The 23858-nt window shown below is 42.6% G+C and overlaps 1 protein-coding gene across 4 annotated transcripts in view; it reads left to right on the forward strand.

Annotated features, from left to right (window-relative positions):
• The first annotated feature begins 1103 nt into the window (after positions 1-1103).
• The window catches only part of USP9X (ubiquitin specific peptidase 9 X-linked), a 147807-nt gene continuing 125052 nt past the window's right edge, over positions 1104-23858 (forward strand). For all 4 annotated transcript variants that reach the window (XM_008968336.6, XM_008968337.5, XM_003815368.7 and 1 more), the window contains exon 1: positions 1104-1891. The gene's annotated coding sequence lies outside the window, so the exon portion shown is untranslated. The remainder of the gene's footprint in view (positions 1892-23858) is intronic.

Here is a 23858-nt window from a genome sequence, read left to right on the forward strand (position 1 = left end):
AGAAAATAGTCCATGACACAGCGGATGGGTTCATAAGTTTCTTCCGGGTCCTAACACCGAATTGTGCTGATGATCTGGCAATGGAGGCTAATCTTGCCACATCAAGTACGGCCTATTCGCTAAGCCGTCTGGGGCACTTTATAATTTTTTTCTTTGCTGGTCTGTTTGAAGGGCTCCTATGGCCAAAAAGGTGGTCAGTCCCGTCAGCTAGGCTGTGAGAACGCCTAAACGCTTTGAGGTAGTGATGCCGCATGATCGTGTGAAAGAGTTTCTCAGAGCACCTCCCTCGCGGGGTGGGGAAAAGGACCTCACTCCCCACGCCCCCTCCTTCCGCTGCGGGAGATAGCCACACCTTCCCCCTATCGGCGCCAAGCAGGTGGCCAGGCCCTCGGGACCTCGCGCCCCCGCAGCCAGTGGCCCGGCCAGCTCGTGCGTCACGTGACGCGGGTCAGCTGCACCGCCGGGACCTCCAGGCACCGCGGCGGCGACCGCCCAGCGCGTGGTCTCGAGATCTCATCTTTCCGCGCCCCTCCCCCCACGGTCCCGGAAAAGGGGGAGGCCGGTGACGTCATCATCCGGGTTCTTGTCGGCGGGGCCACGGTTCACAATGGAACAAAAACAAGCGGCCCGAGTCAAACTATGAGCGACGCGGCTGCGGCTCACGCGATTAACCCTGTCGTGGCCACACACCCCGCCAGTCCCTGCCGCCCAGCCCCTCCCGAGTGGTGTGCCAGATCTTTTCGGGCCTCCCTTCCCCATATTCGGTCCTAGAGCCACCTCTGCCCTCGTCCCGCTCCTGAGCCGAGGGGCATGGAACAGGATTTCTGGCGGTAGCACGACCCTGAAGGGGCCAGCCGGAAGAAACAGTACTGCGCGAACAATCTTTACCGCATTGTCTTCCCCTCCCCCACCCTAGCTCTCCGGGTTCCCGGCGGCTCGCGCCCAAGCCCAGCCCCCTCAGCGGCTCGCGCTGCTCTCCCAGCCTTGACGGCCCGGGGTGGAGGGAGAGAAGAGGGGGCAGCTGAGCGGGAGGGGGCTGGGCAGGAGCAGGGGGAGGGCCGAAAGGAGGGGCCTGAGAGGGGCGGGCCCTGACGGGGGCGGAGAACTTCGGGTCTTGGGCGGCTCTGGGGCTAGTGGGAGTCTGCGCCGCCGCCGCCGCCGCCACCGCTGCTGCCGCCGTCGACGCTACCGCCGCCGCCACTGGCCGAGCGGTTTTTTTTTTTTTGGTTTGCCGGATCCGCCATATTGACGACGACGGGCATCCGCGGCTGCGGACGCTAGTCTCCGCCGCCGCCGGAGCCGCAACCTCTCCGCACCCGGCCCCGTCAGGGCCTCTGTCGCGCCGAGCCCCTCCCCGCCTTACACAGCTCCCGGGCCTCGCGGGAGCCCGCCGCCGCCGCCTCTCTCTCACGGGAGGCGGCCGCGTTAGCGCCCGGTGCTTGGGTCGGCGCCGGGAGCGAGGAGCGAGCTACTTCAAAGCCACCGGGCCTGGAGCGGGGACAGAGGCGGCGACTAGGGGAAGGTGAAGCCGTCGCTGCAGGAGGAGGAGCAGGAGGAGGTGACGCAGGAGAAACGCACCGCCCGGAGCCCGTCTGAGCTCTGCGAGAGCCCCAGCCTGAGGGGAGAAGGGGAAGAGGGCCGTCGCCGGCCAAGGAGGAGGAGGAGGCGGGCGCGGCGAGGAGCGAGTTCCGGCGCCGCTGTGCAGCCTTTTGGTTGAGACGCCCGCAGCCCCGAGCCCGGCCGCCGCAGCCTTTCGATACACTTTGTTGCCGGTCACCCCCGGGCCTGGGATGCACCCAGGGTAGGTCTCGTCCCGGGACCCAGCCCCACCGTCGCCTGGTGCCTCCCGCCTCCGTGTGCCCTGGTTGCGAGAAGACGTCTGTGTCGTGCGGTGAGTGGCCAGCTGCACTGGGGCGACGCTCTTTCCCGGGGCCAACAGCTGGATGTGGGTGAGGGGAGGAGGGCGAGGGGGGTGTGCGTGTGTGCGAGCCTCTTGCCTCGGCGGCTGCCGGCCAGGCTGGGGCTTCCCCGTTCCCCCTCCTCCGGCCCGGGCTGGGCGGGCGCGCGGGCCCGTGTTGTGTGTGGAGCCGGTGTCCCGAGAGCGTGTCTGTGTGTTTTGGACTGTAAGGGAAAATGGCTGACGGCTCCGTCCCTCCCCCTCCTCCCCCTTCCCGTCCTGTCTGGGGCCGAGTAGGAGGATGGAGTCTCCGGGCGTGGCGGGCAGCCCCCCCGCCGTCCGCACCCGGGGGCCGGGTCGGTTTGGGGGCTGGCCGCCCCCCGCCCGGCGGCCGCTTTCCTACCCGGTCTGGTTCCACTTGACACCAAACGCCATTACTGAGGTGGAGTGATTTGGAGCCGGGGAGCTAGGCCTCGGCTACGCCTGGCTATCAGGCCTGACGACTTGTCCGCCTCCCCCCACCCTCCCGCGATAACCCGCAGTTTCTCCCCGGCCCTGGGCTCCTGGAGTGGGAGCTGGGTTATCGGCCTCCTACACCTCCTTCGCCCCGCTTTATTTGCAGAGGGCCAAAGCCGTGAAAGGGGTTTTTGAATGCAGAAATCGCTTCCAAGCTAGCTTGGACCTATTACCTTTCTATTTTTAACTGTTTCTGCAAATATTAGCATGTGCGAGTTTGGTAGGGATCAGGTCTTCAGATTCTTGTGACGTGAGGCTTAGGGTTGGATAAATGGCTGATTTTTCATTCATTGTGAAATAAAGAGTTATACAGCAGGTGTGTAGATGGCTTCTTAAATTATTTGTGTGGATTTCTGTAGCGACTAGAACTTACACGAGAATTTGCAAAATTTCTAGTAGAACCTGCTTAAATTAAGCATGTTATTTTTTGGAAGTTCCATAGTTATAACGTTAATTGAATTTACACGGTGCAGTTTACAGGTGTATGTAATTGTTTCAGATTGTCTTTTAATTTAAATAAGCAAGTTGTAGGTATAGATTAAATATTCATGCTTTATTTTTCGGGGAGAGAAGTATGTGTACTGTTCTTTTACCTGGAAACCCATGAGTCCCTAAATCTACTTAACGTTTGTATACTTTCACTTTTGAGGAAGAATGATTTGGGGTGCATTGATTAGGAAACTTTCCAGCAGGTACTTAACCCTCTCGGAGCTGATTACCCTTAGGTAAGGACTCCTTAACCATGACTAGCTTGGCTGGTTAGTACACTTGAACTTAAAAATAGAGACTACAAACTCTCCTTTAGATCTCGCTCGTCTTCTAATTCGCTGGGCTGCCATTTTGGTTTCAGCAAATGCCTTCAAATTCTTGAAGAATTATGTATTAAATATAAAAAAGTGTCAACATTCGTTTTCTCAATTTTTAAACTCATGTGCTGTGTCATACATCTAACTTTAACCCTTTAAACTTTATCGTTCCAGCTTTTGGGTGGAGTGAAAGCTTGAAGTATTTGGAATTGGTGTTCCACAGGTGAACTCAAAATGTCTTTGGTAGTTTACTGTTTTGTTTTCTCTAATTTAAAAATAGGACGTTTGGACTATATGAATTCTCTCTACGCCTTTTCTTGTATTTTTTTGCATGAACATGTAACTTGTAATTCTGGTTATCAACGTTCTCATGTTTCTTTTGTTTGCTGACCTTGGTAGTTTCTGAGAATTTCTGGAGGGAGTAATAGCACCAGCAACAGAACATGTGAGAATCTTAAGTTACTTCAGGAAGGAACTTTGAAGGGCAGATTTTACCTTTCACCAGGTTATTGGGGTCTCTAGTTTGGTGTTCCATAGTCCATAGTTCTCATGGTTTTGTTTGTTTGTTTTTTGTCTGTCGCCCAGGCTGGAGTGCAGTGGCACGATCTCGGCTCACTGCAACGTCCACCTCCCGGGTTCAAGGGATTCTCCTGCCTCAGCCTCCCTGGTAGCTGGGACTACAGGCGTGTGCCATCACGCCCGGCTAATTTTTTGTATTTTTAGTAGAGACGGGGTTTCACCGTGTTAGCCAGGATGGCCTCGATCTCCTGACCTCGTGATCCGCCCGTGTCGACCTCCCAGTTCTCATGTTTTATCTATGGAATGCTCAAGTAGGATTTACTTTAGATCTTTTTTCTTCCAGAGTCTTGTTTTTAATATCTTAAGGTATGAGATTTCTTTGCTATCTTCTCAGAGATTTTTCTTTGACATGGTGGTAATAATGCAGCTTATGGTTTTGAAATGGATGTTTGTCATGAATTTGCTAATCATCCAGTTCTTGATTAGTTGGTCACACAAGTGTCTTTGAGCTTATTTTTATTTAATAAGATCAATTTCTAACGTTTTAGTTTCAAAATTTTAGTATTAAAACCAATCTTTGTTTAAAACAGATGTTAAGAATTAGTTGTTTGAAATATCTAGCAGTGTGTGTTAATGGATTAGTGTTCTTCTAAGTCTTTTGGGCAGTGAAGGTGAGGGGGGTCTTATCCTGAGATTGAATTAGTTGATTTTTATTCTGAAAGAACGTATAACTTTTTATGGTAGCCTACATTATGTTTCCCCTCTTGTAGGTATGTTTTCTGAGTCTTGAATTGTTTTTCTTTTTTTTTTTTCAAAAAGGGAAAAAACCAGATTTTAGTTTTCATTTGGTTCTTTTAGGAGCTGTGTTTTTGAAAGCCATCCTGTGTATTGCTAAGTTCTTGTATTATTTTAACATAGAGTTTAACGTTAATATTTGGGAAAGAGTGCATTGGACCTCAACCCTGACTGGACATGAGAATCACTTTGCGGGGTTAAAAAACAACCACAACAAAAAAACTGATCCCTGGGTTCCACCCCCAGAGACTGATTAGTTGGTCTGATAGGGAGCCTGGGCAAAGGTATATTTTAAAAGCATTGTGGATGATTCTTACATGCATTTGGAGTTGAAAACCACTGGGCTATTGTTTTTATCATGTTGTTAGAACTTTCAAGTGGATAAATAAGAAAATGGATTTTTTTCTCAATTGTTTTCAGTTATTAGCATGATTATCATTTGAGCATTAATTGTCTGTCAGCACTGTTAAGCATTTTCCATTTATTGCCTTACGATGGGTCTGAGGTCTGTCAGGTTCAACCAGTGGTGCTTCGACTACTGTGCTATGTTAGTGAAATGACACTGATTGCTATTTTTAAAAAAGCATTTAGAGCTTTTGGTTTGTTTCTCGTACCAGAGTAAGTTAAGATATAGTTTAGTTTTTAAGACTATCAAGATAGTCTCCAATTTGATAAATATCTTGGTTGCCCAAGGGAGATGTTAAAAGCTATGTGGCAAATAGGTTTCTCCCCTTCCATATATCTTCCAGCGTGCTCAGGGTGATAGTTTAGTTGTTGCGTTTATGACAAAATATTACACAACATTCCTAAAAGGTGTAGAAACTATGCATTTGTCTCCTAGTAATTTATTTAAATGATCCCACAAATTACCGTTTAGTGTCACATGAAATTCTGTTATCTCAGTTTCAGAATTTAGAGTTTTATTTGTCTTAGTCAAAATCAGTTTGATTTTGATTAAGCGTTTTGAATTTTGTGTTGTTTTGGGATTGATATATAATTGTTTTATGGAACGAATGAAATAACAATAACAGACATTTATTTGGAGTTTCTGTCTCTTAATCCCCTTGGTCCATTGGACCAAATTCTGCATGGTGGGGGCATGGCAGCAGGGAAGCCTATAGGAGTTTAGGATCTATGAGGGTTTTTTGTTTTTGTTTTTGTTTTTGTGTTTTTTGAGACAGATTCTCACTCTGTCACTGAGGCTGCAGTGGTCACGGTTCACTGCAGCCTCCACCTCTCCTGGGCTCAGGTGATCCTCTCCCCTTAGTCTCCTGAGTAGCCGGGACTACAGGTGCTCCCATGCCTGGCTATTTGTATTTTTTTTGTCTTTTATAGAGATGGGTTTTGCCTTGTTGCCCAAGCTGGTCTTGAACTGCTGGGCTCAAGCTGTCTGCCTACCTGGGCCTCCCAAAATGTTAGGATTCCCGGCATGAGCGACTGGGCCTGGCCCTATGAGCATTCTTAGTGTGACACAAGATTCCCCGAAGATCTTTTTGTTAAATTATAGAAAATGAGACTATAAGGATCATGAAAAAAGTTGATGTAATAAGGAAAAAGACTTAAAACTTCTAACACTTATCTATATTGGGCATTGAATTTATCATTTATTGTGGATTATAAAGTGATGACCATTGTAATATACTTTTAAAGAATAACTTGTGAAAAAGTATATTGTTAGGATGAGATCGCTTACCTAAAATTTATTCTTCAAAGATACCCATGCCAAATCTTGGTGTCTTCAACGTGTGTATACACACATACCTTATATTTGGCAGCAAATGGATTTTCAATTTTATTCTCAATCACTGCCTAACAAGGATTTTCTACCACCTCTGTGTATCAATCATCTGTGGAGCTTTTTCAAAATATATATTTGCTCTATAGGTGAGTCTGATGTGTAACCAGAGGTTTTTTTTTGCAGTCCCTTTTGGAAAGGGGAGAATTGAGACCCTTTGCATGTCATGTGTTCCACCATTAGGCAGCAGTACTCTTGCTTGAGTTTCGTTTTGTTAGTCACACAGTCAAAAATTCCAGACTGAAACACAAACATGTAGTGAAAAGCTCAAACACTAGAAGAGACAGGGATTCCACACTCACATGTATTATATACAGTATATGTGCACATATATATCAAATTTATTGTCACTTAGCACCTCGGTGTTACGGTTCCAGCTCTACTATAAACATTAATATCTGTTAAGACATTTGTTTCCTTTTTAATCCGTTCAACAAATACTTCTGGGGCATCTGCTGTGTGCTAGGCACTGTTCTAGAGATTACTGTTGTCTAGAAGCTAACATATGAAGTGAGGTGGGCTGGACTAGCTGATCTCTAAAGTCTTTAGTGCTAATTTTCTGGCATTCTTTTATGTACCTCGTAGGAGAGATTGGATTAAGTTGTTATTTAAAAAAACTTTGTTATGGTATATGCCAAGTGAATTTTTTTTGTCACTCTAAATAGAATTTCATTCTGAACTCCAGTTTTCTCCAGTGAGCCCAAATGTCAAGTATAGTAGAAATAGGTTCTTTTGGAATTCTTGGCATACTGGCTTTAGGAATAGCTGTACTTCTGATGCTGTTAATTTTTGACCAGAAATTACATACTCTGGTGTCACCCCTTACTCCTGCCATTCCTTTGCTGTATTGATGCTCTATTATCTCTATACAGTGTGTTTTTCTATTTAATTTACTTTGTTTAGGTGTTTTGATTAATTTTGTCCTCACAATTCTATCTTTAAGGTTAGTGGCTTTCATTCTAAGTCAGTGATAATATCCTTAGCACCTAGAAAGTGCCTGGCATATAGACATTTAGTAACTGTTGGATGAATATAGTTTATCACATTCTTGCTATTTTACTTATTTTTTGCTAAATCTTTTTACTTCTGGGAGTCACTTTTCTTACTAATCTCATTACAATGAGAAATCCTGGAAGAGATCTCAATTCTTTCTAGTCAGACCCTTCATTTTTCAGATGAGAAAAATGGCTCAAAGAGGTGAAAGGTGAAGTAACTTGACCAAGATAGCATGCCATAGACTACCTTCTTTATGAAGCTATATCTATATGTGTCAAATCACATTAATTATTAAATTCTCTGTAGTCACTCATAAAATTAACATTAAACTGTCTCCCTGGTAATGGATAATAAGGTCAGGGATTCTGTCCTTTACCTTTGTATATTACAGAGCACCTAGAATAATACTGTTTATAATAACCATTTGATTACCTGAATGGGAAAATCTGGGGCAGTATTTAACTTGCAGTACCTCCAACCTCTTGTACAGAATTGATGCATCTTCATTTTATGGCACCCTTCAGTTTATTCTTATTAATCATGTGAGCTTTGAACACCATGTTAGTCAACCATAATCAAAGGAATTGTTTTCCTTGGGATGAGTTTGAGCTGGTGATCTTGGATATTAGATCCCATCTTCTACAGAGCCTGTGAATTGGGTGGAAAGGAAAAAGGGAGTGGCGAAGCCTCCTGTTAGTATCCTTGATGTCCATTTTATTCCTGCTGACTTTGGTGGCTATTGAGAGTTATAAGTTGAGGCTGTTGGTTACATCTCTCATTTCTAGTCTTTTCTGTTGAGCGGTCCTAAGTAAGGCCGCTCATTATTAACTCGGACCCCAGAGAGCATGGAAGTTACCGTATAGTATTGAACCCATTTCTGCCTAACAGTGTTTTCTCTCTGGTCGAGGTGTAGTGTACAAAGTTTTTGTTGCTCTGCTTGGTAACATCTCTGGAGTTCAGAGCACAGGGATCAGTAAACTTTTTCTGTAAAGGGCCACATAGTAAATACTTTGGACTTCGTGGGCTAAGAGGCAAAATTGAGGACATTGGGTAAAATTTTTATTGGTGAAATAAAAAATATAATTAAATACAGTTATGTATAACTTAGGTCTAATGAGAAAAACAATTTGGTGTGTGTGTGTGGAGGGGAGGTAATACAGTATTTTGCTTTATTGGGTAAAGTTCAGTGTTCCCTGTCATCAAATTGATTGCAGACGTTCTGTGTGAAATCTATTCTTACCTTGTGAGCTGTACAAAAACAGGAGACTGGAATTGGTCTGTTACCATAGTTTGCCAGCCCCTAGTTAAGAGCAGTGATTTTTTTTTTTAAGAGGAGGGGTCTCGCTGTCACTCAGGCTGGAGTGTGGTGACGCAGTCATAGCTCATTGTAGCCTGGAATTCCTGGGTTCAAGCCATCCTCGCACCTCAGCCTGCCGAGTAAGTAGGACCACAGGCCGACATCACCTCACCTGGTTAATTTTTGTTAGAGAACAGGGGTTTGACTGTGTTTCCCAGGCTGGTCTCAAACTCCTGGCCTCAAGCGATCCTCCTGTTTTGGCCTCCCAGTGTTGCTGGGATTATAGGCCTGAGCCATTGTGCTTGACCCTCCTATTTGATACACTATATGTTAACAACTCTGAACCTCCTTTCCTTAAGTCAGGTTCGAACTTCTGTACATTAGCTGATGAAAGGGATTTCTTTTTATTGCAAGGTGGTATTGCCTGAGAATAGTTTGGTTTCAGCAGCTTTGCTGTATTTGTACGGCAGTATCTTGTGTTTATGTGCAAGTTCCGATGTATTTTGCCTTTTTATAAGAATGAGCAGAAAACAGAAAAGTAAATGGCACGATCTCGGCTCACCACAACCTCCGCCTCCTGGGTTCAAGTGATTCTCCTGCCTCGGCCTCCTGAGTAGCTGGGATTACAGGCATGCGCCACCACACCCGGCTAATTTTGTATTTTTAATAGAGTTGGGGTTTCTCCATGTTGGTCAGGCTGTCTTGAACTCCCGACCTCAGGTGATCCGCCTGCCTCGGCTTCCCAAAGTGCTGGGATTACAGGCATGAGCCATCATGCCTGGCCTACCTGGAGGTCTTAAATATCCTTGAGACAGAGGGAACTGGTTAGGGATATGAATCTTAAACCTTACTGGATTAGGTTGTGCTCATTGGTTAGGTTAGTTGGCTTTGTTCAAATAGTGAATGAAATAATTAGAATGAAATAGGAATTAAGTGAGGCAAATGTATGATGAAGTTTACATTTGAAAGGTGAGGGTATAATTAGAAATAAAATTTTCTGTACTCTGTGAGTGGGAAAAACCCCTAAAAACGTGACTGTTGTTTTTGAAATTTTTGACTTCTCTCACATTTTCGGGAATGTGAAAGGAGGATACTGGCTATGTACAGCATTTGTCCAGACTTTTGAAAATATAGAAAATCTCATTTACTCATTTAATTAGTGTGTATATTATCTGTTTACTGTGTCCTTTGTAGATATAATTAATTATCCAGGATTCTTAAGAGTTGACTTGGAGCATGCTGAGCTGAGGCAAGAGGGATTGTGGGGCCAGACTGAGTGTTGGAGGAGGAACCTACTGTAGTGACTACAGGTGTATTTCTTTTTTCTTTTTTTTTTTTTTTGAAATGGAGTTTCACTCTTGTTGCCCAGGCTACAGTACAATGGCGTGATCTCGGCTCACTGCAACCTCCGCCTCCTGGGTTCAAGTGATTCTCCAGCCTCAACCTTCTGAGTAGCTGGGATTACAGGTGGGTGCCACTATACCCGGCTAATTTTGTATTTTTAGTAGAGATGGGGTTTCACCATGTTGGCCAGGCTGGTCTCGAACTCCTGACCTCAGGTGATCCACCCGCCTCATCCTCCCAGAGTGCTGGGATTACAGGTGTGAGCCACCGTGCCTGGTGTGTTTCTTGTCTGATGTCAGTGCATGTCGTTATCTGAGCCATATCAATGTCAGCTGAGGATTGCTTTGTTATCCTCGGTGCATTATGGGAAGGAGAATCGTGTCAGTGCTACCTTACTGTGATTGAATTGAATTCATTGATTTAATATAGATTCAGTTAGTACGCCTTATCCATAATATTTGGGATCAGAAGTGTTTCCGATTTTGTGATTTTTTCCCCATATTTTGGAATATTTGGAATATTACTTGCGGGTGAGTGAAAATTCAAAATCCGAAATTTGGGGCCAGGCGCGGTGGCTCACCCCTGTAATCCCAGCACTTGGGAGGCTGAGGCGGGCAGATCACTTGAGGTCAGGAGTTGGAGACCAGCCTGGCCAACATGGTGAGACCCTGTCTCTACTAAAAATATGAAAATTAGCCAGGCATGGTGGTGTGCACCTGTAATCCCAGCTACTCAGGAGGCTGAGGCTGGAGAATCCCTTGAACCCAGGAGGTGGAGGTTGCAGTGAGCCCAGATCGCGGTACTGCACTCCGTCTAGCCTGGGTGACAGAGCGAGACTCCGTCTCAAAAAAAAAAAAAAAAGTTCAGATTTTGGAGCATTTTGGATTCCAGATTTTTCAGATAAGGGATGCTCAACCTGTGCCATTTTAGGCACCAGAGGGTATATAAAGATGATTCTCTACTTTCAAGGCTCTGAAGTATGGTGAACCAGACAGTTATACAGTGCAATTACAGCTGTATTAAGTGGAGGTGTGAAAAGTGTAGTAGGAGAGATGGAGAAATCATTGTTTGGCATTGGGTGAGGTCTTCAAAGATGTCCTATTTTCATGGCCCTATTAATTAGAGCAGGGACTTCCGGTCAGAGGGATCAACTTGAGATCAGGCAGGGTTTTTTAACCCTATTGACAGTTTGGGCCAGATAAGTCTTTGTTGTGAGGTGCTGTCCTACTCAGCCCTGGCTTCTACCCACAAGATGCCAGTGGTATAGCCCCTACCCCACTCATATGTCTTCAGACATTGCCAGTTGTGCCCTGGGGGCAAAATTGAGAACCATTATTTGAAGTGGAGCAATGCAAGTGTGAAAGTATAGTGTTTTCAGAGTAAGAACTAGTAAGAGAGTGTGCAAGGAACACTAGAGATACTGGGAGGGGAGGGGTTATGGGAGATGGAACTGAAAGGTAGTTTGAGTGAAGCTAAAATCACAAGGGGTAACCTTGAGTGCCATGTTAGGACATTTGCCTTTTACTGTTAAGGTAATGAGAGATGTACTTTCAAGTTTAAGTGAAAGGAGACATTAGATTTGATTTGTGTTTGTTTTTGAAAGATAATTCTGATGGCATTCGTGGCAGATGTGTTGGAGAGTTGAGTGTCGGGGGATTGAGATGGTATTTTAACCGTTCTTCTGAAAGATAAGAAATAATGATTAGGGAATGGAATAAAGGAAGGAGATCAATGGGGTGATCAATGGGGTGCTCCCATGGTATGAGGGAGGTGCTGCTAATTTGAGTTTGGCTTTTCTGCCACAGAATGGAGTACTGAGCTAAAAAGCAAAACACCTCTATTGTCTTCCCTTTCAACTTTTCCTGCCACCTCCAATTCCCTTTCCTCACTGAGAGCTGCTGTCTGTTGAGGTCTGTTGAAAGGTCATTAAGAGAAGGGAATCTGGGTTACAGAATGACTACTCTCTCAATGTGGTTCCTTAAACAGTGGATTATCAAAGCACAAGTGTCATCTTCCCCCCCGCTCCCCGCAAGGGGTTAGACTGGCATCCAGAGAGCATTAATTGTAGCCTCTCCTTGGTTTGTGTAGATGTTATTTTGCCCTAAAATACTTTGATATACAAACATAGGTGAATAATCTGATGGTTTAATTGTAATTATTTCATTGCTTCCTATTTTGGAGGTTAGCTTTACTATTTTAAGTGAGAATGTAGTCAGTGGAAGGGTACTGGACTTGGAGTCACAAGATCTGTGTTTTATTTTTTTTATTTTATTGATTTTTTGAGACAGAGTCTCGCTCTGCCACCCAGGCTGGAGTGTAGTGGTGTGATCTCAGCTCAGTGCAACGTCTGCCTCCTGGGTTTAAGTGATTCTCCTGCCTCTGCCTCTCAAGTAGCTTAGGATTACAGGCACCACCACCCACGGCTAATTTTTGTATTTTTTGTAGAGATGGGATTTTACTATGTTGGCCAGGCTGGTCTCAAACTCCTGACCTCAGCTGATCAGCCTGCCTTGGTCCCCCAAAGTGCTGGAATTACAGGCATGAGCCACCGCGCCTGGTCAAGAGCTGTGCTTTAGTTCCAGTTACCCAACTCCCTGTGTTAAATCACTTAGCTAACCTCTTGGGTCTTCATGACTCTGTAAAACCAAGATGTTGGGCAAGAGGTGAGTTAAACTACTACTTTTTTAAGTTCTTAAATTTTATCTTTATTCCCAAAGATGTGGAAAAATCTGTAGTCTAGAGAAGAGAAATTGTCAAGTAAAGGAAAACAGAGAAGGTAAACACTTTAATGGGTTTAGAAGTTGGTTATATTCCTCCATTTACTTGTCAATCCAACAACTTGAATGTCTCCTCCCCCTTGTTTCTCCTGTGTGTGGTCTGAAGGGCTTTATTTTATTTAGAATCTTGTGGGTTAATTGTGCTTGGCCCACAGCTTGTACTGTGAATTTAGGGACCATAGACTTTGTAGCCAGGGGTATAATTTCTTTGTTGGCAGAGCAACTTAAAGTTTGGTTAAGTTTTCATCTGCAGTCTAGTGCTTTAATAACATAACTTGCTAAAAAGTGATATAGCCTGCTAGGGGAAATAGTATTTAGGGGGAAATTATTTTTTCCGAATTGAAGATGAAAATACACAGATAAATACAGTAATAGTGATTTTTATCTGGCACAGATGGTTTCAGAGAAAATGTTGATACCTCATTTCTTATTTTACTGTAAGAGAACTAGCAAAAGAAGCTTATTTTGTTTCTTAGGTGAGTCATTCTCAAACTTCTTGGTCTCAGGATGCTTTTATACTCTTAAATTATTGAGGATCCCAGAGAGCTTTTGTTTATGTGGGGTTACAGCCATTGATTATTTACTGTATTAGAAATGAAAACAGACATTTAATAAAGTTATGTATGCTTTTAAAAGTAACAAAACCCCACTGCATGTCAATTAGATATTTTTATGAAAAATAACTTTTCCAGAACAAAAATTAGAAGAGAGGCATTGTTTTACATGTTTTACAAATCTCCTATCTGGCTTAATAGAAGACAACTGGATTCTCTGCGTCCTTCTGCCTTCAATCTATTGCGATATAATACATCATATAGCCTTTGGAAGAACTCCATAGTACACTTGAGAAAGAATGACAGTGAAAATGGCAAGTAAAGTCTTACGAAAACAATTTTGACCTCTCTGACCTCTTGAAAGGATCTCAGGGATCTTTGAGAACCAGTGTCTTGGACTGCCAAGAGAAGATGTGATGTTATCTTTTGAGTGGCTTATCTACTGTAAATTTTATTTTAACTGAGATATATAACTTACAGTAAAATGCACAAATATTAGATTGTATAGCTTGATAAATTTTTAGAAAATATATACATCTGTGTAGTCATTCAGATCAAGATACAGAATATTTCCAGCACCCTGGAAGGTTCCCTTATGCCTCTACCTCCTCCCTGTAAAACCCCAAATACCCTGACCTCTTTTTTTTTTTTTTCTTGAGATGGAGTCTCGCTCTGTTGCCCAGGCTGGAGTGCAGTGGTGTGATCTTGGCTCACTGCAGCCTCCATCTCCTGGGTTCAAGCGATTCTCCTGCCTCAGCCTCCCGAGTAGCTGGAATTACAGGCACACACCACCACACGTGGCTAATTTTGTATTTTTAGTAGAGATGGGGTTTGGCCATGTTGGCCAGGCTGGTCTCGAACTGCTGACCTCAAGTGATCTGTCCACCTCGGCCTCCCAAAGTGCAGGGATTACAGGCGTGAGCCACCGTGCCCAGCCTGACCTCTGTCTTTTAATGAATGTTATGCCTATTTTTGAACTTCGGATAAATGGAGTAATACACTATATACTCCTGTATCTGGCTGCTGTTGCTCAATACATGATCACTAACTGTCTTTTTCTTTATTGTTTTTTTGAGATGGAGTCTTGCTCTGTTGCCCAGGCTGGAGTGCAGTGGCGAGCTTGGCTCACTGCAACCTCCGCCTCCCAGGTTCAAGTGATTCTCTTGTTACAGCCTCCCGAGTAGCTGGGATTACAGGCGCCTGCCACCACACCTGGCTAATTTTTGTGTTTTTAGTAGAGATGGGGTTTCGCCACATTGGCCAGGCTGGTCTCGAACTGCTGACTGCCTGCCTCAGCCTCCCAAAGTGCTGGGATTACAGGTGTGAGCCACCGTGCCCAGCCAACTTCGTCTTTTTCATTACTGTATAGTATTGTATTAAATCCATGATTTATTTATCCATTCTGTTGGATTGAGGTGGGTTTTTTTCATTTGTTTGTTTTGAAACAGGGTCTTGCTCTATCACTCAGGCTGGAGTGCAGTGGTGTGATCACAGCTCAGTGCAGCCTTGTCCTTCCAGGCTCTAGCGATTCCTCCCACCTCTGCCTCTTGAGTAGCTGGGACCACGGCCACATGCCACAATGCCCAGATAATTGTTTTTTTTTTTTTTTTTTTTTTTAATAGAGATGGAGTCTCACTATGTTGCTCAGGCTGGTCTCGAGCTCCTGGGCTCCAGCAATCCTCCTGCCTCAGCCTCCCAGAGTGCTGGGATTACAGGTGTGAGCCACTGTGTCTGGCTGACGTTTGAGATTGTTCACAGTGTTTTCACCAATATAAAGAATGTTGCCATGAACACTTTTGTATATGTCTTTTGGTGGTCTTTTGCTGCATATCCAGGATTGGAATTGCTGGTTTATAGGATACATATGTGTTTAGCTTTAGTCAATACTGCCAAACAGATTTCCCAAGTAGTTGTACCAGTTTAAACTCTTACTAGCAGTAGGTCGTGTTGCTCTTCCTTATCAATACTTAGTATTATTATCAGTCAGTGTTTCTAATTTTAGCCCTCTTGGTGGAAGTTTAGGAATATCTGGTGGCTTAAATTTGTATTTGTGTCTAGTGTTTAGAATACTTTCACGTGCTCACCAGTCATTTTACTATTTAACTCTTGCTTACCTATAAAATTTGAAGCTTGGCTAATAACATCTTTTGTAGTTCAAAATCACTAGTTGAATGAATTTTCTGAAATGAGGCTTTTAAAAATAAACTTAATTGGCTGGTCATGGTGGCTCACACCTGTAATCCCAGCACTTTGGGAGGCCAAGGCAGGTGGATCACGAGGTCAGGAGATCGAGACCATCCTGACCAACATAATGAAACCCTGTTGCTACTAAAAATACAAAAATTAGCTAGGCTTGGTGGCATATGCTTGTAATCCCTCTTCTGAGAAGTCTTTAATAGATACTCTCTACCCTCTTCTAATTTACTCCCTTTCCAAGCGTTTTATTAAGGAAAAATCAAACATACACAGATGTAGATAAACTTCCATTTGCCCATCAATCAGCTTCAACTCATGGCTAGTCTTTTTTACCTACCCCCTTCCATTTTGATGCAAAACCCAGACAGCATTTCATCTTACATATTTCAGTATATCCCATTCTAATTTAGATGTTTTTTTCCTTGGTGCTCATATTGTGCTGCTCTATTGTAAATTATAAGTTCAATTTAGTTCTTACATATTCTCTCATTCTGCTTTGTAAACTTCTCACAGGTAACAATCACTAACACTTAACACCTGTGTGTGAGGATCTATGAAATTGCTTCACCTGCATAAATTCTTTATATTCTTACAACAGCTCTAAAAGGTAGATATTACTGTCTCTGTTGTATATATAAGGAAACCAAGGCACAGAGGTTGAATAACTTGTCCAGCTTGTACACCTAGTTAAGTGGTAGAACAGGAATTCAAACTAAGGCAGTTTATCTTCAGTCTTTAGTGTTAACTACTGCATTACATAATGTCTGAGTAAATGAGCGCTCTACTGCATATAAGTTCCTTCAATCGTCCTTTTTAATTAGCATTTTTTCCTTGTTAATTTTGCCTCCTGTCTTGCATTTCCAACGGCACACAAGTATTATTTGCTCTTTCATAAAATCTAGCTAAAAGGGCCCTTAGCATACAACTCTCTTATTTTTTATTTATTTAAAAAAAATTTTTTTTGAAATGGAGTTTTGCTCTTGTCACCTGAGCTGGAGTGCAATGGCGTGATCTCAGCTCACTGCAACCTCTGCCTCCTGGGTTCAAGCAATTCTCCTACCTCTGCCTCCTCAGTAGCTGGGATTACTGGTGCCCACCACCACGCCCAGCTAATTTTTGTATTTTTAGTAGAGATGGGGTTTCACCATGTTGGCCAGGCAGGTCTCGAACTCCTGACCTCAGGTGATCCACCCGCCTCAGCCTCCCAAAGTGCTGGGACTGCAGATGTGGCCACCTCTCCTGTTTTAAAGATGATCATCCCTTGCTTTTAGCTGTTCTGCTTCTAATTTTATATGTGATATTCTATCAAAAAATTGCTGACCTCTGGTCTTTTTGTTTAATAATAGTGTCTCTATAATTATGGGGAGAAGGTACCACATACTGAATTTAAATATTTTCATCTTTTATATACTATATTTTAAATTTTTAATGTTTTTATTTTTGCTTTAACATTGTATTTGAAAATTTCATTTGCAGTAACTCGATACAGCTTTCACTTTAGATTTTTCTGTTTTGAGTATTAGCCCTTACGGTGTTAATTTGAGTGTTCGAATCTTTAGGATTAATTGTGCAAAGATATAAAGACTTTAGAGAAGCCAGCCAGGCACGGTGGCTCACACCTGTAATTTCAGCACTTTGGGAGGCTTAGGCGGGTGGATCACGAGGTCAGGAGTTCGAGCAGCCTGGCCAATATGGTGAAACCCAGTCTCTACCAAAAATACAAAAAAAAAAAAAAAATTAGCCGGGTGTGGTGGCACATGCCCGTAGTCCCAGGTACTTAGGAGGCTGAGGTAGGAGAATTGCTTGGACCTGGGAGGTTGGCTCACTGCAACCTCCACCTCCTGGGTTCAAACAATCTCCCTGCTTCAGCCTCCCTAGTAGCTGGGATTATAGGTGCCCGCCACCACGCCTATAGCAAAGATCGCACTACTGCACTCCAGCCTGGGCGACTGAGCGAGACTCCGTCTCAAAAAAAATAAATTAAAAATAAATAAATAAATAATGACTTTAGAGGATACTTCTTCTCAGATCTTTCTTAATGGAATTTGTGTATGTAAAACTATTACAGAAACAACCCAAATGTCCATTGTCCATCAAGTGATGAATGCATAAATAAAATATACAATGGAATATTATCTGTCAATGAAAATAAATGAAGTACTGATACATGCTACAACTTGGATGAACTTTGAAAATGTTATGCTTAAGTGAAATAAACCAGTCACAAAAGACCTCATATCACATGATGCCATTTATATGAAAATAGATTAGCATGGGACTGAGGGGAGGTTGGAGGGAAGGGAGAATGCTATTAATGGTATGAAGTTTCTTTTTGGGGGTGATGAAAAAATAATCTGAGATCGATTTTGGTGATAATTGTGCAACTCTGAATATACTGAGAACCTTTGACTTGTACACTTTAAATGGACGTTTTGTATGGTATGTGAATTAGATCTCAAGGGCGTTATTTTAAAAAACTTAAATATAATTTATAATGATAATCTCATTGATTAAACATAATTTGAAATTCTTTGGTGTACTTTTTCAGATTGTTTACATTTATGATTTAACCAATCTGGTTTTGGAAGATACAGGCAGAAAGAACACCCAGTGGAGGCACATAAAAAATGTTATTAGACTGGGTGCAGTGGCTCATGCCTGTAATCCCAGCACTTTGGGAGGTGGAGGTGGGCGGATCACTTGAGGTCAGGAGTTCAAGACCAGCCTGGCCAACATAGGGAAAACCTGTCTCTACTAAAAATACAAAAAATTAATTAGCTGAGTGTGGTGGCACACACCTGTAATCCCAGCAACTTGAGAGGGTGAGGCACGAGAATTGCTTGAGCCCAGGAGGTGGAGGTTGCAGTGAGTTGAGATCACGCCGCTGGACTCAAGTCTGGGCGACAGAACGAGACTGTCTCAAAAAAAGAAAAAGTTAATTATTAATACTGCCTTGTCTAAAATGTCATAAATGAAATGAGATCTTTGTTTTCAGTGTATTGGGTTAGCATTTCATGATTGGGTTAGTAACTTAGAAAAGTTAGATAATTTTGTCAAAAATTGGTAAAAAGCTGTTAACAGATAACTTTGAGTTTATCTTTTTTTTTTTTTTGAGACAGAGTCTTGCTCTCTCACCCAGGCTGGAGTGCAGTGGTGCAATCTTGGCTCACTGCAACCTCCACCTCCTGGGTTCAAACAATCTCCCTGCTTCAACTTCCCTAGTAGCTGGGATTATAGGCGCCCGCCACTACGCCCGGCTAATTGTTGTATTTTTTAGTAGAGACAGGGTTTCGCCATGTTGGCCAGGCTAGTCTTGAACTCCTGACCTCAGGTGATCCGCCTGCCTTGGCCTCCCAAAGTGCTGGGATTACAGGCTTGAGCTACCACGCCCGGCCTAACTTTGAGTTTATCTTAACCTGTTGTTTCAACAGAGTAGATTGATAGTTAGGCATACCCGCATTCTGTAACATTTGATGTGACTTATGTCTAATATTAAGTCAACATTGCTCACCTATTGGCTGATTTAGGGACTGGGGTTTGTCGGAACTTCACAGCCTTTGTAATGATTTAAAAAAGGAGTTAAAAAAGGTGTTTTCTTTTTAAAATAAGTCTTTTCGTTTTGATGATATTTTTCAACATTAGTACATGCATTTTTGTATTATCCGGATGACTGCCTCATAATCAAGAACTGTTAACATCATTTCGGTACTTATGTTAGCTTAATAATGTGTTGGTGCCGAGGGCAAATGATGTCACAGGATACTATGTGTATAGAGTAGTGTAATCATTCAGGTAGAAGTAGGAACATATGATGGTGGTATAGCCATGCAAAACTCGAACCCATGCCTTAGCATTCAGTAATACACTGCCATCTGTCACGTTATATTAATAGTTTTATTTGTATTCCATTTATAAATTTATTTTGGTTTTAGTTATAAGAGCAGTAAGCATAAGGAATTTAATCCTAATTTCATTTCTGCATTTATTTAAGCAACATTAAAATAGAAAGTGATTAAATTAGTTTTTAAAAATTGTTATGATAGAACCAGAATTTGCAAGCTTGAGCCAGCTTACTTAATATTATTGCTGGAAACCTAGCATTTGGCATTAGGTGACTGGAACTGGGACTGCAGTTTTGTATTTACTAGGTTATTTCTCTATTTATGAAATGGGAAATATATTTCTAACTAAAAGGGTTGTTCATTTGTTCATTCTTTCACTCAACAGATAATTAGTTGTGTAGCACCACATAATTTTATCTCATTACTAGTTTAATTTTCCCTACTGTCAAATTTTCTTTAGAGCCAGCACAAAATCTGATAGGAATATTATGCTATGAATTGTCTTCTAGAAGGTAAGATACCACCCCCACTCCCCCTTTTTTGAGACAGGTTCTCGCTCTGTCACCCAGGCTGAAGTGCAGTGGCGTGATCATGGCTCACTATAGCCTTGAACTCCCAGGCTTAAGCCATCCTCCTGTCTCAGCACTCCCAGTAGTTGGGACTACAGGTGCATGCTACCACGCTGAGCTAATTTTTGTATTTTTTGTAGAGAAGGATTTTGCCATGTTGCCCAGGCTGGTGTGCTGGGCAATTCCTGGGCACAAGTGATCTGCCCACCTCGGCCTCCCAAAGTGTTGGGATTACAGGTGTGAGCCACTTCACACGGCCTATACCTTTAACTTGAAATTTACTTTTTAAAAAATAGGACAAAATAATTTTAAAATGTGGTAGGATTCTGTTGTAATGCAATGGAATAACAGCTATATCAGTAAAACTGTTGAGGCTGTTCATTTATTTAAAAACCTAAGCAATTGTGGTGTGTATACCAGGAGCAGAAAATTCTGATAATTTATAGTTGGGAGAATAATTTTCCTCTGGGCTGGTCTAGAGATCATATTTATAGGGACCCTCTGAAGATTCAAAAATAAGAATTGTCAAGAGGGGATAATCAGCATTTCAAGAGAGGAATAACCAGCACTTGTTAAAACACCTGCTCTTTACTGGGTCCCTCCGTGTGTCTGGTACTTCACATACATTCTCCTATTAAAGCTTTTCAACAGTCTCTGGAGGTATTAGCCATCTTGAGAGAGAGAAAAAAAAGATACCTGGAGTTAGAACATCATCTGTTGTCGGCCTGTCTGCTATGTTGCAGTATATGCATTGTTGAAAACCTCATGGTCTGCAAAAATCAGGTACCAAAAACTAACAATGTGTATAGGGAAAAATGGGCTTAAGAGTAAACTGATCACTTCAAAGCTATGTTACTTTGTAATTAGAGCACTAACAAAACAATAAAAATTCCAGTAAAATAGCACAGTTTTGAAGATCCTAAATTTCTGACAAACTACAATAAATATAGGACTTGAAAAAGGTAGCTTGATGGAAGGGGCAGGTATAAGGGGGAGGGTTGGGGTGACTGACTTAGGGAGACAAAGCTAAGATGCATAAATATCAGGTGGAACTGCGTACATACTTCTGAGACAGAGCATGTGGCCTGACTAAGCCAAGAAGAATAATGTGGGGCTAGGAGGTGGTGGTGATGAGCATCTGGTTCAGACGTATAACCCCCAACCCCATGCTGCATTCAGCTTCTGTTACTCGTGGGTACAAAACATCAATGTGTTGGGGGAAAAGTGGCAACCACTATTCTACTTTGTGAATTTGACGACTCCAGGTACCTCATAAGTGGAATCATAAAATATTTGTCCTTTTGTGACCGCTTTATTTCAGTTAACATAGTGCCCTCAAGGTTCATCCATATTGTAGCATGTCAAAATTTCCTTGCTTTCTAAAGCTGGATTATTTTCCATTGTTTGTATGTATATTTTATTGACACATTCATCTGTCAAACGGATACATATGCTTCCACATTTTGGCTATTGTGACTAATGCCGCTATGAACATGGGTGTACAAGTATTTGTTCAAGTCCCTTTCAGTTCTTTTGAGTGTATACCCAGAAGTCGAATTGCTGTATGTATCATATGTAAATTCTGTGTTTAACTTTTTGAGGAATCACCATATGTTTTCCACAGTGGCTGCACCATTTTACATTTCTTCCAGCAATGCACAGGGGTTCCAGTTTCTCCCCTTATCCTTGCTATCACTTGTGTTTTCTGCCTTTTTGATTATAGCCATCCTAGTGATATCTCATAGTGGTTTTGGTTTGCATTTCCCTGATGGCTAATAATGTTGAGTATCTTTTCATATGCTTATTGACCATTTGTATGTCTTACACATTCAGATCCTTTGCCCATTTTTCAACTGAGTTGTCTTTTTATTATTATTGAGTTGTATGAATTCTTTGTATATTCTAGATACAAGTCCCTTACTGGATACATTATTTGTAAATGTTTTTCTTGTAACTTGTGGGCTGTGGGTTGTCTTCTCACTGTTTACAGTGTTCTTCGGAGCACAGAAATTTTAAAATTTTGATAAAGTCCCATTTAACTATTTATTTTGTTGCTCCTGCTTTTGGTATTGTATCTGTTAGAATCCATTGCCAAATCCTAGGTCATTAAGATTTACCCTCATGTTTCATTCTAAGAGTTCTATAGTTTTTTTATCTTATATTTAGGTCTTTGATGCATTTCATGTTAATTCATGTTGTTACTGGGAAACACTTCTATATGTAGTAGGCTCAACAATGAATTATACACATGTTGTGTTACACAATGCATTTTAAGTCAGTTAAGAGAAAGGAGAAATATGCAGTCATACTGTTTTCTTATAATTGCATAATTGTATTTACCAGTGTTATTTCACTGAGGTTGTGTCTTGTCATGCTCCTCCGGTTGTCATACTGGAAGTTGATTTCTGAATTAATTTTTTTTTTTTTTAGACAGAGTCTTGCTCTGTCACTCAGGCTGGAGTGCAATGGCGCGATCTTGGCTCACTGCAACCTCCACCTCCTGGGTTCAAGCACTTCTCCTGCCTCAACCTCCGAGTAGCTGAGATTACAGGTGCCTGCCACCACGCCCAGCTACTTTTTTGTATTTTTAGTAGAGATGGGGTTTTGCCATGTTGGCTAGGCTGGTCTCAAATTCCTGACCTCAGGTGATCCACCAGTCTCGGCCTCCCAGAGTGCTGGGATTACAGGCGTGAGCCACTGCACCTGGCCCTGAATTCATTTTTGAAATAAATTTGGTTGATAGTTTTCTTTCTTTCTTTTCTCTTTTTCTTTTTCTTTTTTTTTTGAGACAGAGTCTTGTTCTGTTGCCCAGGCTGGAGTGCAGTGGTGTGATCTTGGCTCACTGCAACCTCTGCCTCCTGGGTTCAAGTGATTCTCCTGCCTCAGCCTCCCGAGTAGCTGAGATTACAGGCGCCCGCCACCATGCCTGGTTAAGTTTTGTATTTTTAGTAGAGATGGGTTTCACAATGTTGGCCAGGCTGGTCTCGAACTCCTGACCTCGTGATCCACCCGCCCTGGCCTCCCAAAGTGCTGGGATTACAGGCGTGAGCCACTGCGCCTGGCCAATTTTTGTATCTTTAGTAAGGATGGGGTTTCACCATGTTGACCAGGCTGGTCTCGAACTTCTGACCTCAGGTGAGCCACCTGCCTTGGCCTCCCAAAGTGCTGGGATTACAGGCATGAGCCACTGCGCTTGGCACGATAGTTTTATTTCTTTCAGTGCTTGAAGAATGCCATCCCACTGCCTTCTGGCCTTCATGTTTTCTGGTGAGAAATCAGCTGTTGGTCTTACTGATGATCCTTTGTATGTGGTGATGGATGCACTTTTTGCTGCATTCAAGATTGTCTTTGTATTTGGCTTTTGACAGTTGATGATGTTTCTCAGTCTGGATCTTGAATTTATCCTACTTGGAATTTGTCGAGCTTCCTGCATGTGTAGATTAATGGTTTTCATTAAATTTGGAGGCAGTTTTTGATTCTGATTTCTTCAAATGTCTTTTCTGTTCCCTTTTCTCCCGTTTCTGGGGCTCTCATTATGCATATGTTGGTTTGCTTATTTTGTCACACATTTCTCTGAGGCTCTGTTCATTTTTTTTCTCTGTTATTCAGATTGCTTAATCTAACAGTCTGTATCTTTGCTGATTCTTTGTTCTGACAGCTCATTGGCTGAATTTTTCATTTCAGTTATTGTACTTTTCAACACCAGAATTTCCATTTGGTTCTTTTTGTTGTTAAATTCTGTTAGTCTCTGTTTGTTTAGAAATTGTCATATTTTACTTCTTTAAGCATGGCTTCCTTTAGTTCATTGAACATAAGCATAAGAGCTGTTTTTGAGGTCTCTGCTAAGTCTGGACCTTCTCAAAGTCAGTTTCTTTTGCCTACTTTTTTTCTGTGTGTGGGGCACACATTCTTCTGTGCATGTCTTAAATTTTTTTGTTTAAAACTGGACCTTTTA

Source organism: Pan paniscus, chromosome X (assembly GCF_029289425.2).
Source record: "Pan paniscus chromosome X, NHGRI_mPanPan1-v2.0_pri, whole genome shotgun sequence".
In the NCBI taxonomy this organism is placed as follows: Eukaryota; Metazoa; Chordata; class Mammalia; order Primates; family Hominidae; genus Pan; species Pan paniscus.